Raw genomic sequence first — 16,954 nt, forward strand, 5'->3', positions numbered from 1 at the left:
AAATTTTGTCCTCTGACTAAACTGTATACAAGTGGAAGGAAACCAAACAGAATAACCGTTCCTTTATCGCACGTTTTAAAAGGGAACTAAATGTTATTTTTTAGGAGGTGCACACCCGAGATTTTGATGACTTTAGACTCGACTTGACAATATCGTCTTGCAGCTCGACCTGGTGTTTGACGTCGGCTTTCTTCTGATGACTTCAAAATACTTGATATTCAATTGAGTAAAATGTGTCCCCCTTCAAAGTATTCAACCAACATGACCATTATTATATAATTTCCAGCAACACATTTTCCCACAGAATGTGTTGCATTAAAGGAATCTATTAATGTGGTTATGAGGGTTAATTAATGAGGGTGTGGCTTACGTTTTTCTGTGTGTGCCACACTGCTAGAGAGTGGATTTGGCATATTTAATAGATTGGTACATTGTCATAATGGCATTTTATGTGGTAAGCAACTGCTTATAATTTGTATGGGCTCAAAAATCTCAAGCCTATGACTTGGGACTTGGTAATGGTAATGGTTTTATTTCATTTGAACATGCATCAGATTACAATTGAGTGCATCACATAATCAGTTCACAGTTCCACATGTCCAAAAGGAGTAGGAAGAAGCAAAGCTTATTAAATCCTACCCCTCCATCTGGTACTTTTACAATCAGTAACTGTTACATTTGTTCACTTCCTGCTTTCCATAATACAGTTTAAGGTTTTTTTTTTTGTTTTTTGTTTTTTTTAATAATGCACCTCGTACCGAAGTACGAGGTGATATGACCATACTATGACATAATGGGTACCATAGTAAGTGTCAATATAGTGATATATATAGCACATCATGACTGGTTCAAGACTCTTCATCCTTGTATTTAGCAAACATCAACTGCTTGTATTGTTTCTTGAATTGGCTCATCGTTGTGCATTGTTTGAGGTCCTTACTCAATCCATTCCATAGTTTGATTCCACATACTGAAATGCTATGGCTAGCATAACGTAGTCCTAGCATAGAAGTGTTTCAAATGTACTTCTTCCCTGAGATCATATTTCTCCTCTCTTGTAGAGAAGTATTGGATGACATTTTTAGGTAATTGGTTGTTTTTAGCCTTATGCATTATTTTAGCTGTTTGAAGATGAACTATATCAGCAAGTTGAAGTATTTGTGATTTTAGAAATAAGGAGTTAGTATGTTCTCTGTAGGCTTGACTCTGTCTTGTCTTAACAATTTTACTTGAGACTTGGCTCTAAATTTTGGTTTAAAGACGTCTGGTAATATGTGTCTTGATAGCTTGTTTACGAGAACCAAACACGAGAAGAATCTATCATATCTTGTTCCACTTTCGAGCAAGGATGCTCATACGGTCGCTTCTGAAGTTCAGGGTTTTTATGGCTTCATAAAAGAAAACCCTCCTTCCTGGGAAGTACAGGCTGTCCGGTTTGAAAACTTAAATCTTAAAATGGGTTGGTCAGCCACAGATGTGCGCGTTCCCAGTTTGACCATGTTTTTCATCAACAAACAGGCCAGGCTGCAGCTGTTAAAATGTGCATATGAATTTCAGCACTGTACATACTGTAGCTGTACATAGCTCACTAGCTAAGCTAGTGTTGCTGCCATTTGTGTCACGCTGCTTAATGTTACATTCTTGGATGTGATAAGCGGTATTTATTATTTCGAAAAAGTGCAAAGTTACAGTGTGTATGTAAAAAGTATGCAATACTAGACACGGGGTGGCCAAACACAGCTCATTAGCATTAAAGTGACACACACAAAAAATGGCGTAGTCCCAGTAGGACTTACTAAAAGCACTTTTAAATTGTCTAAATTCGAACTTCAAGGCTAGGTTTTGGTCAACTACCCTACTGTGGCACCTCTGAGACTTATTTTAAAAGGCTAAAATAATAGCACAATGTAGGACCTTTAAGCGTTCAACAGAAAAGACTTGCCAGCATGTTCTTAATGTACTTCGACTTCACATTAATTTGCAGCAGTGTCTCTTCCAGTTGGGAAAAAAAAAGAAGATGAGTGGTCCTAAATAATGCGGGTCTAATTGGCTGTATTGTGCACTTAATTTCCATGAAGAGCCCAGGAGACTGTCACCTCACTTTTGGGAGGACAAGGTGCTGCAGCTGGAGTCATCTACGTCGTCAAGAAGGTTGTTAATCAGGAAACACACTATCGCCTGCCTCTCCAAAAGGGCGGAGGTCAAGGAGGCGGGGCTAACACCATGGCTACTCTGATATAATGGTCTGAGTGTAAATTGCTGCTGGAAAAATTGGAAATTCAGTGAGTCCAAAGGGTATAATGAAGTGTCTCTTTGTGTCCTCCTATGAAAGCTAAGGCTTTTTGGACGTGTTTTCAGAAGTTTTATACTCTGAGGTTTGATTCTGTTTGAGGATTCTTCTTTTGTTCCTTTATTCCTCTTTCACCAAAATGTTTGCTCACACCGGGCCTTGGTTTTGTTTGAGGTATCTTTCTTAGAGCGGGTTTTTCCCTGCCTCCAACACCAAAGTGCTTGCTCATGTGGGCTTTAGAATAAGGTTTTCCATAGTCTCGGATTTGCAAGGGTTACCAAAGACCTTGGTCATGGAATCAGTTTTGTTTTTTTTTAATGGTCTCTGATTTAGACATGGATTGTTCCTTAGAGTGTTTCATTGCCTCGGTTACCAAAAGGCTTGTTTTTTCATTGAATGTGTGCTCCCTTTGAATGATAACTCACATATATAGATTTTTAAATAAAAAGTATCCCAGACAGAAGTAAAGAAAGCTGGCCATATTTTCAGTGTGTCCCTCCTGTATGAGATAGCTCAAGAAAGCTGCCACATCCTAACTAAACTGTCTATATTTATTGAGTTGGAAGGCAACGTACAATCCCCCCAGTGGTCTACTTAAGTGGCTCGCGCCGACATTCAGAGGATGGTGCTGCCAAGTGTCTTTTATGGGCGACAATTGAACATAATGGTCAAATAAATACTGGAATAAAAAACTGCAACAGGATTGGGGGTTTGTTGGGATATTTTGTTGGGGTCACAGGGACAGAACATCTTGTTCCATCTTCCATTAGTGCACATTTAAATGGCGAATAGAGCCAGAATGCTTACTTACATCCTCAAGACATATTCCAGGTATACCATTATACCTTGTAATTATTCTCAAACCCACTCTCTACATGAGCACTTGGCTTGTGTCAATATTTTGTATGCTGTACATTGTAGGTAATTATTAAACGTTTGGGGGGGGGGGGGTGGTCATGTGTCATTACTTGTGTGAAACGTTATTTGATTGTACAATTAGACACATCCCTTAATCTGATGCATGTTTAGAAGTAATAGAAATACAATGTTTTTAGTAAATGTCTTTATTTAAAATAAATTATGTATATACGTATATAATATATATATATATATATATATTATATATATATATATATATATATATATATATTGTTTCAGATTGTTTTTTCCAAATATAGAAAATAATACTTTGTATTTTACTTTATTTTTGAAAGATTTGTCTAATCAAAATTACAACTAACAATACATTTATTTAGAATAATGACATTATTATTCATATATTCATGTGTCATTATTTGTGTGAAATGTTATTTGATTGTACAATTTGACACAAACCTGAATTTAATCTGATGCATGTTTAGAAGTAATAGAAATACAATGTTTTTAATAAATGTCTTTATTTTAAATATATATATATATTATAGTGTTTTAGATTGTTTTTCTACATATAAAAAATAACATTTTGGATGTTACTTTATTTTTGAAAGATTTGTCTAATCAAAATTACAACTAACAATACATTTATTTAGAATAATGACATTATTATTCATATATTTATGTTGCTTCCATGGGATATATATATATAGTGTTTTACATTGTTTTTCTACATATACAAATTTATATTTTGTATTTTACTTTATTTTTGAAAGACATTTGTCTAATCAAAATTACATGAGTAAAAACAACTAACAATACATTTATTTAGAATATAATAAGAAAAGAGCGCTGACCCCAAGATCACCCCTGGTACGGGGTGTGAAGTTGGTCGGACTTGTCCCTCTGAATGCCTCATGACAAGTTTGTTTGAGACACTCATGTGTTCTGTTTGCTCCCTCTCCACTCCCACGTCCACACAACCAGTCTCCCCATTGTCCACCTGATGGGCAGGACTCTGTTTGAACCTGCCTCGTCACAGCCGCTAAAGAAAGCTATACAGCATACCTTGACTTATTCTAACAGTGTGTCAAGTCACATACATGCCTATTATTTAATGTTTGTGTGGGGATGATTGTGTGGGATGGGCAAAAAGGGGGGGTCTCTCATTGTCATACTGTATATATTAATATATATATATAATATTAATATTTATATGGTAGTCGATATTCTAAAGGTGTTGCACTTTCATTATACAAATTATGCATTAACCGGCATTTACATTCCTATATAAAACATGAAAATATACAGTATATAATGCATATTAAAATGATAAATTATCATTTATTTACCTTATTTAAATGTGATGTCTAATTATAAACAAACAAGGTTGTTGCTAAATCTGTTGCTAAATTACTAGAACAAGATATAATGAATAATAATCATCATAACTATGATTATGATGATTTTTTTTTGTTAGTATTGGTGGTGGTGTTATAAAATTTGGGGGGAACTGTGGAAAAAAAAGCCCGCTATACAGTATTTAATACTTATTCAATTACATTATCAATATTACTGCATAATAATAATAATTTCATTTGGACAAACACTACACACAGAGTAAATTTTCCATAATTCCCATGAATTACCATTGATATTACAAAAAATAAATATTGTTGCTAACTAAACTATAAATATAATAACTTATAGCGATATTATGATGAAGTATTCAATATATACTGGATGTCCTTTGATATATGGGAATATATTTCTTTGTCTTGTCCAACTTACAATGAGTCCATTGTAGGGCGAACCATAAAATCAGCAAATTCCGGATGAAAACGAAAACAAAAGTGAGTCTTTTTGCATAAAATCCAGCAGAAGCCTCCATGTAGTCATCTATCAAGTACAGCCCACACCGCAAGTCCTCCCCCCTGCCCCCCTTCCACCATCTCCTGTTTCTTCCATCAGCGGGGAGCGTGGCTAATTTACGAGCACGGGCAATGCCAACATACTCTCTGAGGAGGGCCTGTTTTAACACCTCCAAATGCCATAATGCATCCCAGCTGACCTTAATTATAAAAGCACGGCGCACACCCCCGCCCGCCCCCACCCCACCTGCCTCATATAGAATCCACGAGGAGTGTGAGACAGCGTTGGTACCTGTGGAAGAACAACAGGGCAGGAGCCAGCACAGAGGCTGGATGTTAATAGTTGCATCCTGAGAGGAAATCAATAAAGCTATAAAAGGGTGATATCACAGTGTGTCGGAGGGCCTGTCACGCTCACTCCCTCCCTTCCTTCCTCGTTTGAGGAGGGTGTTGGAGCAACATAAAGGTCAGTCGTATGAGGGTTTTGATCCAGGGATGAGGAGCCCTCCTGCCGAGTGTGGGACCCCTGACTCCTCTGGAGAAGATCTTTGGAGGGCTTATAGCAGTGGTGCGTTGTCAAGGTAGCGAAGCATTAGTGTCCGTGAAGGCCCATCAATGCCGACTGGTTTCAATGAGAGGACAATCCCAGGAGGTAAAACTGGGGCCTTGCTAAACTGCTGATGAACCGACTCTGCCTTTCCCCATCTGTCCATATTGGCGGTATTGGCCCATAATAGTGATATAAGCCCAGCACGGGGCTGCAGCATCATTGGGCTGATAAACTGCTCATACAATAGATAATCTTTTATGTACCTCCCCCACGCACAGCACAAATATTATGACTATTAGTGCATTAATTAACTCGCTGGCCTGAGGGGGGCTGCCGCCTTGCCAAGGTTAAGAGCTTCTTTAATTAAAGATCAATACGCTTTTGCAGTACAGCTCCAAAAGCAGGCACGGACCGCTTTACTGTCTGCATGGCACCGTGACGTACGAGCTCACAGCAGTTGGTTCATTGGAAATCTGAAATTTTTTTTTTTTTTTTTCACGCTTCTACGACATTAAGTGAAGGACAGGAAGTGTACCTTGTAGTGGTGTCAAAAAGTGTGTTTTCTCTGTTTTAGTCAGGAACTGATATTTTCCTGAAACGTACCTATGTTCTACTGCTGATTACTAAAGTACGAAAAAAAGTGTGTTTTCTCTGTTTTAGTCAGGAACTGATATTTTCCTGAAACGTACCTATGTTCTACTGCTGATTACTAAAGTACGAAAAAAAAGTGTGTTTTCTCTGTTTTAGTCAGGAACTGATATTTTCCTGAAACGTACCTATGTTCTACTGCTGATTACTAAAGTACGAAAAAAGGTAGAAACAAATTTTTTTCTGATGAATGTTTCTTTTATCTAAATATCGTCTAAAATGGCCAGTACTTTTTTTTTTGGTTTTTTTATGGCTGGGATTGAAAGGGGCAATAGTCGGTCCCACAGCCAAACCTGCTGAGAATCACTAACTTACATGGTATGTTGTGTTCTGTTAATGCATTACTTCAAAACTTAACACACAATTCATGACTGAAAAAGTGTACATTGGCACAAAATGCTGCTACTGCACAACTTATTTACACCTACCGTTTACAGTCTACATCATGCTTTGATATTTGCAAACAATGAAGTTGTGTCCGTCAAGCGCCATAGTCCCCCCCCCCCCATATTGTGACTCAGTCATATTGTGGAGTTATATGTACAAATGCCAAAACTGGTCCCATCTCATAATGTTAAAGAATCTTTTAAAGAATTCCTGAATCTAGGCAGTGATATGGATCACCCCAAAAATATGATCAGTTCTTCAATATCCCACTTCCAAAAAATGCTGAAAGCTTCATCCAAATCTATTCGGGACTTTTCACCACTGTTTTGAACACTGCGTTTGGTGGAGGCAACGAGCAACAATGACATCAAAGCCCATAAACCACTCTCTACCGCCCTCCACGGCGCAGGAGTCCAAAGTGCAGACCTTCACGCCCCTGAAGTTCTTCCTCCCTCCGCTCAGATCGCCGTAATCCATCTGGATTATGTTTGACAGGACATGGATCCTCCTGCCGTTGTCGTCTGGATTAGAGGCAACTAAAGGTGTCTGTCTGACGACATGACCAGCGAGACAAGACTGTTTCCGTACATTTAACAATACACATGAATTATTACATAAGATAGATACTAATATATGATTAGTAACTCAGTTACAGTACATTATGATATTATTAAATGTACTACATGTATTTGTGGACAGTAATTCTTCCACTCTTGATGCGTTGCACATGAAAATGTAAACCCAGTCGGGTTGCACGTTATGACAAATAAAATTGAAAAAAAAATAAGCTGATGTTATTTTTCAAACCAAACCAAACTTTGACCTCTTTGAATTGGGTTGACTTGAATTTTTTTGCGCTGTACAAAACACCAGGTGTAACTTGCAAAATATGGTACACACCGTACCAAGCAGGTGTCTGTAAAATTGGTTAAAAAAATAAAAAATACACACAAAGAAAAACATTTTCGCAATTTATATATCCGTAATAAATGTTTGCTTGCATGTTTTCCACATTTATGTGAAAAATTTGGGGGACAAGACATTTGTGACGTGTGGTAAATTATAGAAAATGAATGAATGAAAGTATCTTATACGTGTACGTTCTGTATGATTGCTATAGTTTTTAACATTTTGAGTAAAAGAATCTGAATGCACACATTTCACAATCAAATAAGGGCATAAGATTAGGTTGCTGCCAGCGTCTCTTCTTCAAGCCAGTTTGTCAGCATGTCGCCAATAATATAATGTTGCAGAAACATATATTACGCACCATGAATTTTTACAGCCTGTGCAGTGTATTCAATGTAGCTATGACAATAATTTTTTGCTAATCGAACAGTAAAATACACGGAAAAGTCATACATGGAGGCGCGACAGTACTCACGTCATCCTGAAGGGGTGAAGGCGTGCTTGAGCTGAAAGGTGCTCGTCACTACCGTCCTTCCATAGATAGGAAAAGCTGGAGAGAAGCAAGACAAATGAATTAAAGATACTGTATTTACCGTATATACTCCTGAATGAATGAATTTGAGTGCCAAAATCAAGGATTAGAATATACAAGCCCATCAGAAGGTGGTCAGACTTTTACAACAAAGTATCAGAGCTTCCTGGAGAAGGATAGGCCACATGATGTACTTCATGTACAAATAAAAAGATAAATATTTTTCAGTTAAAAATGAGTTCATTTACTTGTTATCCTCTTAATCAGCAACCTCGACATAAAAAAAAGACCAATCTAAAAGGAGTCAGTGCCTGACCAGCATGCAACACTGTATTGTACAAACAGTACTACTGTATGAACCTTGCACTTGGTTGTGATAGATTGGCTTGCCTTTCTTGTCAATGGCTTTGCTTTACTCCACCCGGGTCTCTCAGGGCCTGTTGACCACATCTCTCTCACTAAACCCCACTTCCTCCCCGCCGCATCGCCGCCCACACCCTTCACCGCACAGGACTAAGACAGGTTAAACAGTTAAACACCAGCAAATCCACCACTGCCCTGTGGGAAATTTGCTTCTAATCCCTAACTTATAGGCACAGAATCAAAGCCAAAAAGCCCAAGCAACAAATCTGATCCTCCTCCCCCTCCCCTAACAATCTCAGGCCTCTCGGGAGAGCATGGAGAAGCTCCGCAGACAAGCCCGAGATGGATAAATACCTAAATGATGAGACAGTCTGGGGATAGGGGAGTAGTGTCTGCCTATGACCGCTCACCTCCAATTTGGCATCGGTGCAATGAAAGGCAATCGGGGTGGCTGCGGTGGCACCCTCACGGCAGCCAGTCTTTATTATTATATGTCCAAATGCGGCTTGGGCAATGATTAATGACTCGTGTCAGGGAGAAAACAAAGCGCGAGTTATCACCAATCCACCTGCTCCTGTGGTCTGATTGGAAAGGAACAGAAAAGCGCCCGTCGTGATAACAGAGGAAGTGAATACAGTGACAAAAGCACACTGACCACTGAAACTCCATGAGCACTTAGAGGCTTTTAATTCCATCTTGGACTCTATTTCTGCAAACTTTTTGCAGGTAGCTTCCATGCTATCATGTGAACACGTATCTTTTATGTTTTGATTGATTTGACAGACAGCGTGGACTTTTCACGGTGTCGCTGTTTGTTACATCCAGGCCCGCTGTCCCTTTGCTGTATTGGTGTTGACATTTATGAGACCTGCTGGAGCTGTGAGGCCTCACTAATGAGAGATGGCAGTGGCTAGCGTAGCCTGATACTGCCATCCAGAGGATCTACTGGGTATTGCATGGGGTTCAATTGCTTTGTACGTAATGGCTGAAGCATTCATTCATTTTCCAACGCTTATCCCCACGAGGGTCGTGGGGGTGCTGGAGCCTAAACACGCTAATAGCAATACAATGTAGAATTACAATTGCATAATTACATAATGTAATGTGTGTTTATTTAAATATATTAAATATATTTGATTAAACACAGACTATATATATAATGCTATAATAAATTTAAATTAACTAATTTTATTAAACATATTGAATAATATTTAATATATTATTAATGTAAATAATTAAACAGACACCCTGTATTACATTGCTTTTAGCATGTTTAATAAACCAAAGGATAAAAATATCAATGAAACACACTGTCATCCAAAATCATTACATATTCATTAGAAAACTTCACAACAAATACCTTTCTATTAACATACAGTAGATTTTGCTGGCATGAAGAGTGCATGTTTACATGGCTTCTTGTTGCTAGGCAGAATTTTAGGGCTCAATTAAAAGTGCCCTCTATAGGTCAATGGGAAAAAATGACCATGAAATCGACTGAGGAAATGACTAAAAAAAACAGCATTGCCAGGATTATATTTCAAATTGAGTATAGACACTTTGTATCTCATAAACTAGAAAAAATATGTTTGATGGCCACCACTGATAAGGATTCAACTATTTAATACTGATTCCAATGAAATTAAAAACTTTTGTGCTCCAAAATAGTTCACAGTGCCTGTTTGAGACATTAACAGTGCAGAAGGTGTAGAAGGTGTAGAAGGTGACCCTGTTAAATTTATCATCATACATATCATCCTGAGAATCTCAAGAGTCTCTACAAATATAAGAACATGAAAGCGCACCACCTGCGATTGGCTGGCGACCAGTCTGGGAGTTCCCTGCCTCTGGGGGCTGCCTCTATCCAGCTGGGATAGGCTCCAGCATACCCCACCCACCGACCCTAAAGAGGAAAAGAGGCATAGAAAATGAATGGATGGTTGATTGGATGGAACGCGCCTCTGTACTGCTAACTCATTAAAAGGTAACTGCACTTTTTTGGAATTTTGTCCATAATTCACAATCCTTATGTGAAACATGAACACATATTACTTTCCCTTTTCTGTGCATTATAATGCCAGAAAATGAGTTAGTATGAGCTAGCTAACAATGCATGACATTGGGACACACTTCTTTCAACTACCTTTAACAACCAAATTATGTCCCGGTAACCTACCACTACACAAGCCCCCCCAGAATTCACCCATACTCAAAATCGTCCGTGATTGTGCGGGGACAACCGCACGGCCCCGCCGTGTGTGCACTGCTTGCGGCAGGGGAGAAGGGTGTGGTGAAGGGGACAAGATTGTCCACGCGGGGGTCGGCACGCCTGGCCCGGTAGGGGGCGCCTTGCCGGGGAGCGGGGGCCTACCCCGGGTCAGGGGGTAACCTACCACTACAGTAGGGTTATAAATAGTGTCACCATTACTTTGCAATAAGGCATTGTGAGACTATTAAGAAAATCAGATCAGATCGAAAGCCAAAAAATGTGTCTCGGATATTCCTAATGTGAAATATGTTACGAAAAAATATTCCGAAAAATTGAGACACACAGATAAATGCTGGCAGAAACATAACCGCCGCGCTGCACTTCGCTTCGCAGTGCTTTTGGTGGAGATAGTACTTTTTTAGAAATAGGACTATGATCAAAGTATGGGCAATAAAAGTACCCATATCAAAGTGTGGGCAATTTGAACAATATGGTAATAATATTGATAACCAGAATATGAAATGTTGATGCGTAGATACTATCTCTGGCTGACTTGGTCATCAACGGCGCTTAAGCGCAAGAGAAATGTCGCCGTATTTACGCAAATGTCCTCACAGCGTATTTGCCTCGACAGCCCTGACAAAAAGATACCACATTCTCTAATCATCAATTAAGTGAAGAGTATGCGTAAACAACCTGTCAATCATTTTTATTACAGACATTTTGTGTCTTTTTTTTTTATGGGGGGGGCTTGTTTTGAGACATCTCCGAGTGTATGCTTTATTTGACAGTTCCAATCTTTCCACTGGTGGCAAGAGGGTGTCTTCCCTGTGTAGTTTTGCAGAAGGGAACTGTTTTTTTTGTGTTTTTTTTTAATGAGAAGTCTCCTCTCCACAACGCCGACACAGCTCTCCGGCACAGAGCAGCACAGCATGCTCCACTGAAATGTGGTCTGTCTATGCGGGATTGCCGAGGCCCTTTTGAAGTACTGAGCTGAGACGCTTTCCTTTGTGTGGAACACTAAAAAAAATATATATATATATCAAACCTAAAACCAAAAACACCCATAAGACTACCTGAAAGGGTTACAATCTAAAAGTGCCATATGTATATGATGCTTTACACATCCCCGCTTTGTTCCACGCCCTCCCCTCGTTGCAGTCATTATGCATGTCTTGTGTGAAAGGCGCTGCAGTGTGTCTGGAGAGCCCCCCGCCCCGGAATGGAATTTGACGCTCTCAAACGAACAACCTAGGGACAAAACATGAATTCCGTGTGGTTGCTCCCCTTGTAGTGGCGCGGCATAGACAAGCTCGCTATTTAGCGGCGGCTGCCATCTCAGACGCCGGGTCCAGTGGGATGTGTAGCTATGTGTTTATCAGAGGGTGAACTTCACTCTTTTCATGTGGCACGTTTTTTTTTTTTCTCCCCCCCGCTCCTCTCCTCCCCTTCCGCCCTGGTGTAGTTGAAGGTGAAGCATCAGAGTTCAGAGAGCAGGAAGACGTCGCACATTGGGAGCCCTTTTTTTTTTTGGCACACTTACAGTAGTAGGAATGTACTATGTAGTAATAATTAAATACCACGCTACTAACTTGGAAATCACCCAATTATTTCCACTAAGACAATGAATTATTAATGTATTTGTTGAGCATAATAAATGGAACCCAGTTCGCTGCTTCAGTTGCAATGAACATACTTCTTATTTCAAATTTTGACATTAATTTTGATGCATGTAGCCCTTTTATCGCCAAAGTCACAAAACTGCGACAAGCAACATTGCTGTAGCAAATATGTAGTTAATACTTGTTAATACACCAGGAGATGGCAGACATCTGTAACTATATTCTAAACCAGGGGTCTCAAACACGCGGCCCGCGGGCCAAATGTGGCCCGCAGGACACTAGTTTGAGGCCCCCGCCTTGATGTGAAAGTTTAATGTTAGTGCGGCCCGCGCAAGTTTGATATGGATGCTGTATGGTATCATGTACCCAGAAAAAATTATTATGTTTGATTAATGTTCATGTTAAAGGTTAAATAACTGTTAATAGTTATCCTCCCTATTCGTGTGGAAGTGGTAAGTTTTTGGCTATTTAAGTTTAAAGGAAATAACTTGAGGGCAGCACGGCGGTCTGGTGGTTAGTGCGCAGACCTCACAGCTAGGAGACCAGGGTTCAATTCCCACCCTCGGCCATCTCTGTGTGGAGTTTGCATGTTCTCCCCGTGCATGCGTGGGTTTTCTCCGGGTACTCCGTTTTCCTCCCACATTCCAAAAACATGCTAGGTTAATTGGCGACTCCAAATTGTCCATAGGTATGAATGTGAGTGTGAATGGTTGTTTGTCTATATGTGCCCTGTGATTGGCTGGCGACCAGTCCAGGGTGTACCCCGCCTCTCGCCCGAAGACAGCTGGGATAGGCTCCAGCACCCCCCGCGACCCTTGTGAGGAAAAAGCGGTAGAAAATGAATGAATGAATGAAATAACTTGAAGGCTACCGTTTAGGTCGCTAGCTCTCTAGTTTGCGAGTTAGCATGTGTCTCAAGACCCTGCAGTTGCGCAATATGTTGTAAATAAAAAGAGTATAAATGTGACTATAGTTGTGTTTTGTCATGTCTACAGGGCTCTAATAATGCTTTGTTCATTTTAATCTGAAAAAATAATTTGTCTACCCACCAACTATATGTGGTTTCTTAAGTTTTTATTATTTGCCGTTTTATTATTATTATTATATTTATTTATTACTGATTGATTGATTTTCTTTATTCTTGATTTGTTTATTTATTTTTCATCTTATTTTGTGAAGAAAAATAAAAATTAAGATATTTGAGAACAGTGGAATGTTTTATCAGAGCTTTTATTGTAGAAAATCGGAACCAAAGCACTGAAAAAGTTTGTATGTTTTTCTGTTTTTAATAAATGCGTTTTTGTTTTTTGTTTTTTGAAAACCTGATGCGGCCCAACCTTGCCCAGACCCTAGCTCCAGTGGCCCCCAGGTAAATTGAGTTTGAGACCCCCTGTCCTAAACTGTCTTGAAGAGTCTTGAACCAGTCATGATGTGCTATATATATCACTATATTGACACTTACTATGGTACCCATTATGTCATTGGATGCTCATATCACGTCGTACTTCGGTACAAGGTGCATTATTAAAAAAAAAAAACCTTAAACCTGTATTATGGAAAGCAGGAAGTGAACAAATGTAATAGTTACTGATTGTAAAAGTACCAGATGGAGGGGTAGGATTTAATAAGCTTTGCTTCTTCCTACTCCTTTTGGACATGTGGAACTGTGAACTGATTATGGGATGCATTCAATTGTAATCTGATGCATGTTCAAATGAAATAAAACCATTACCATTACCATTTGTACAGTGCTTGTCTGCTGCCATCTGCTGTCTCATTACAGTCCTGCAGAGGTCTCCCTCCCGCTCCTCTGTCCATCACACCTTAAACCATGCCGTCCAGCTATTCGTTGTCAGATTGTTGCTTCACCTTCCCAGCATTGTTTTCCCCCTGCCACGTTGCTAGAAATCCTTGTATGCCAACTACAGTATCTGAATAAGTTGTACAGCATTCCTGTCTTCTCTTATTTGTTACTGTTTTTTGCTACTGTGTTTTTCTCCCTGATGACCGTTTGTCACCGGTGTTTTTGGTTGCACTTTGTTTCTTCCTCCTTGTGAGCGCCTTTAGTTATTAAATACCCTTTTTACACCATCTTTCCTGTGTCCACAACACATGGCAACCCGTGCCAGCAGTCGCACCGCTAAACTACATTTGTGGCCATGCTTTTAAGCAAAGTGTAGGCGTTAATGTGGGAGGAAACCGGAGTACCCGGAGAAAACCCACGCATGCACGGGGAGAACATGCAAACTCCACACAGAGATGGCCGAGGGTGGAATTGAACCCTAGTCTCCTAGCTGTGAGGTCTGTGCGCTAACCACTCGACTGCCGTGCAGCCCTGATTGCATTCATGAACAAAAAAAAATTTTGAGACCATATAAATGTTTTATGTGTGAAAAAATGTTCCCAGTGAATGAAAGATTATGAAAAAATTATTTAAATGTAAATTTTTGACACATACAAATACATTGTTTAAAATTTACAAAATTGATAATATTGTAACCTATTTTTCTTGGTCAACTATTATGATTTTATGGGGGGGTTTGTACGTATTAGTAATGGAATGGGAGAATCTCTTTCTAAATGTTCTGAACTCCTACTTCAAAGCCAGAAGCAGACTTATTCATCAACACCTTTGCTGGTTGCAGCCAAGTAGTGGACTCCATTTTGCCACAATCACTTCAAAATGCAATTAATCAATAATCTTCTGCCTTTAGGTAAGTGTTTCTAACTGAACTTATACAGTGTCATGTCTGAAACCTATTTACAAAACAGATACAGGAAATAGCATTTGTAGTCATGTAAAAACAGAACTTAGCATGCAAGCTAATAAATATGTGGCACCAAACAAAACTAGTGTGTTCGCATTGGTCCAAAGTGGCTTGCTCTCTTATCCAGAAATTATCTTAAAGGGTCCATAGACACTTATTTCAATACTTACAGATTATGTCTTACCAAGGATTACCTCCTATTTGTTTGCATGGAAATACTTCCGGGTTTGAGTCCAAATGGCGTTTGCACTAAATTGCCAGCCAAACTGAATTTAAGGCTGCTTAGATGGCGTTGCCACGTAAAAAATAACCACCGAAGAAGAAGTTAGGGAAGCGTAGTGAGAGCGACATCTACTGGACATATAGAGAATTGAACCACACCGTGAATGAATGAATGTTCCAAACTGATTCATCAACTATCAATTCCATATAATGAACAAATAATATTATGAACAGCACCCTCTGCTGTTTGTTACTAAGTACAGCACCTCCCCCTCTATTTTAAAAGGTGCTATTAACTATGAATTCCACATAATTGATCAATTAATTATCTTTAACCAGCAAACGTGTTATGGCAGAATTAACCCCCCACCCCCCACTTCTTAGTGCCAAGTGTAGTACACTCCTTGGCACAATTGGACACTGATTTCAGAAAATGCAAACTCCACCTCGATGTGTAACGTCAAAAAGACTGTATAAAGTATATAGAGTATACGTGTGTGCTATTGTGTGCTGCAGTGTTTCAGCGGGTTGTGCATCTACAGTTAGGTTGCCTTTTAAGTGCATAAGTGCATTACAAACCTGGCACAATATGCAAAGTGTCATTGTAAGTAATGATCCCTCCTCTGAGACTGCAAAAGCTCTTTACACTAAATCATGTGATAAAAGCAAGGAATAAACCAACTGGGAACAGATGAAAGCCAACAATTTATAGTCATCAGAATGTGAGAAGGGATACTTTGCTTTTTTTCCATCTCCGTCTTGAAACATGAAAATAGCATTTCTATTTATGGTCAAGTCAACTTAAGGTGAGAACATTCTATTGTTAAAAGAATCAAGAAGAACAGTTCTTAAAAAGGCAATTAAAAATAGAATTGAACATAGATGAAAAAGGCTTAAAATGTGGGAAAAAATAGTTTTACTTTGACAAAAGCCTTGCATGCACTGAATTAACTTGACACTTTTTCTTCAGGTTATTCTTGTGGGTACCAGGAATAACAGGCAAAGGAGGAAAATGTGCTAATGACCATAGAACATGAAATATAACTTTTTAAACCAATTTTTGTTTGAAATTGTTCTTTTTAGACACGTATGACCATTGTTGGTTAAAAAATGGCCATTAACATGTATTGAGTGATGATTCCGATCGTTTTTTTAGGTTTTCTTAGGTAAAAATGGCTGAACTTGGACACTTCCTGTGCAAATATCATGGCAGAAACCTAATCATTCATCTGAGACTAGGGATGAGCGAGTACACCGCTATCTGTATCTATATCTGTATCACCCATCAAAATTATCTGTATCTGCAACTGGACATAAACCAAGGATCTGTACACAATTCCTGGGAAGCATGTTTTTGGAATGTGGGAGGAAGCTAGAGTGCCCAGAGAAAACCCACGCATGTACAGGGAGAACATACAAACTCCACACAGAGTTGTCTGAGGGTGGAATTGAACTGTGGTCGCCTAGCTCTGTGGCCTGCGCGCTAACCACTCGCCCGCCGTGCAGCCTGTATTGTATATCATTCTGTCAAATAATCACATTTAAACCATAATCTTTTACAGTGCTTTAACGCAGTATTTTTGCAACCTTTTTTGAGCCACGGAACGTTTTTTACATTTGAAAAACTAAAAATAATTATCCACCTCACGTGCATCACTAGTCGATTGGAGGAACGAAGCAATCAAGTACGTGTTGCCACACGGACGAATA

General features: G+C 39.2%; 1 long non-coding RNA gene across 1 annotated transcript; it reads right to left on the reverse strand.

The window, feature by feature from the left end:
* Positions 1-6,104: 6,104 nt before the first annotated feature.
* LOC131140308 (uncharacterized) lies at positions 6,105-15,277 on the reverse strand. The gene is made up of 4 exons (XR_009132385.1): positions 15,193-15,277; positions 10,232-10,326; positions 8,004-8,078; positions 6,105-7,169 (listed from the first exon to the last, which is right to left on the reverse strand). It is a non-coding gene; the product is annotated as an uncharacterized LOC131140308 (long non-coding RNA).
* Between the last annotated feature and the right edge of the window lie 1,677 nt (positions 15,278-16,954).

This window comes from Doryrhamphus excisus, chromosome 13, assembly GCF_030265055.1.
Source record: "Doryrhamphus excisus isolate RoL2022-K1 chromosome 13, RoL_Dexc_1.0, whole genome shotgun sequence".
Classification (NCBI taxonomy): domain Eukaryota; kingdom Metazoa; phylum Chordata; class Actinopteri; order Syngnathiformes; family Syngnathidae; genus Doryrhamphus; species Doryrhamphus excisus.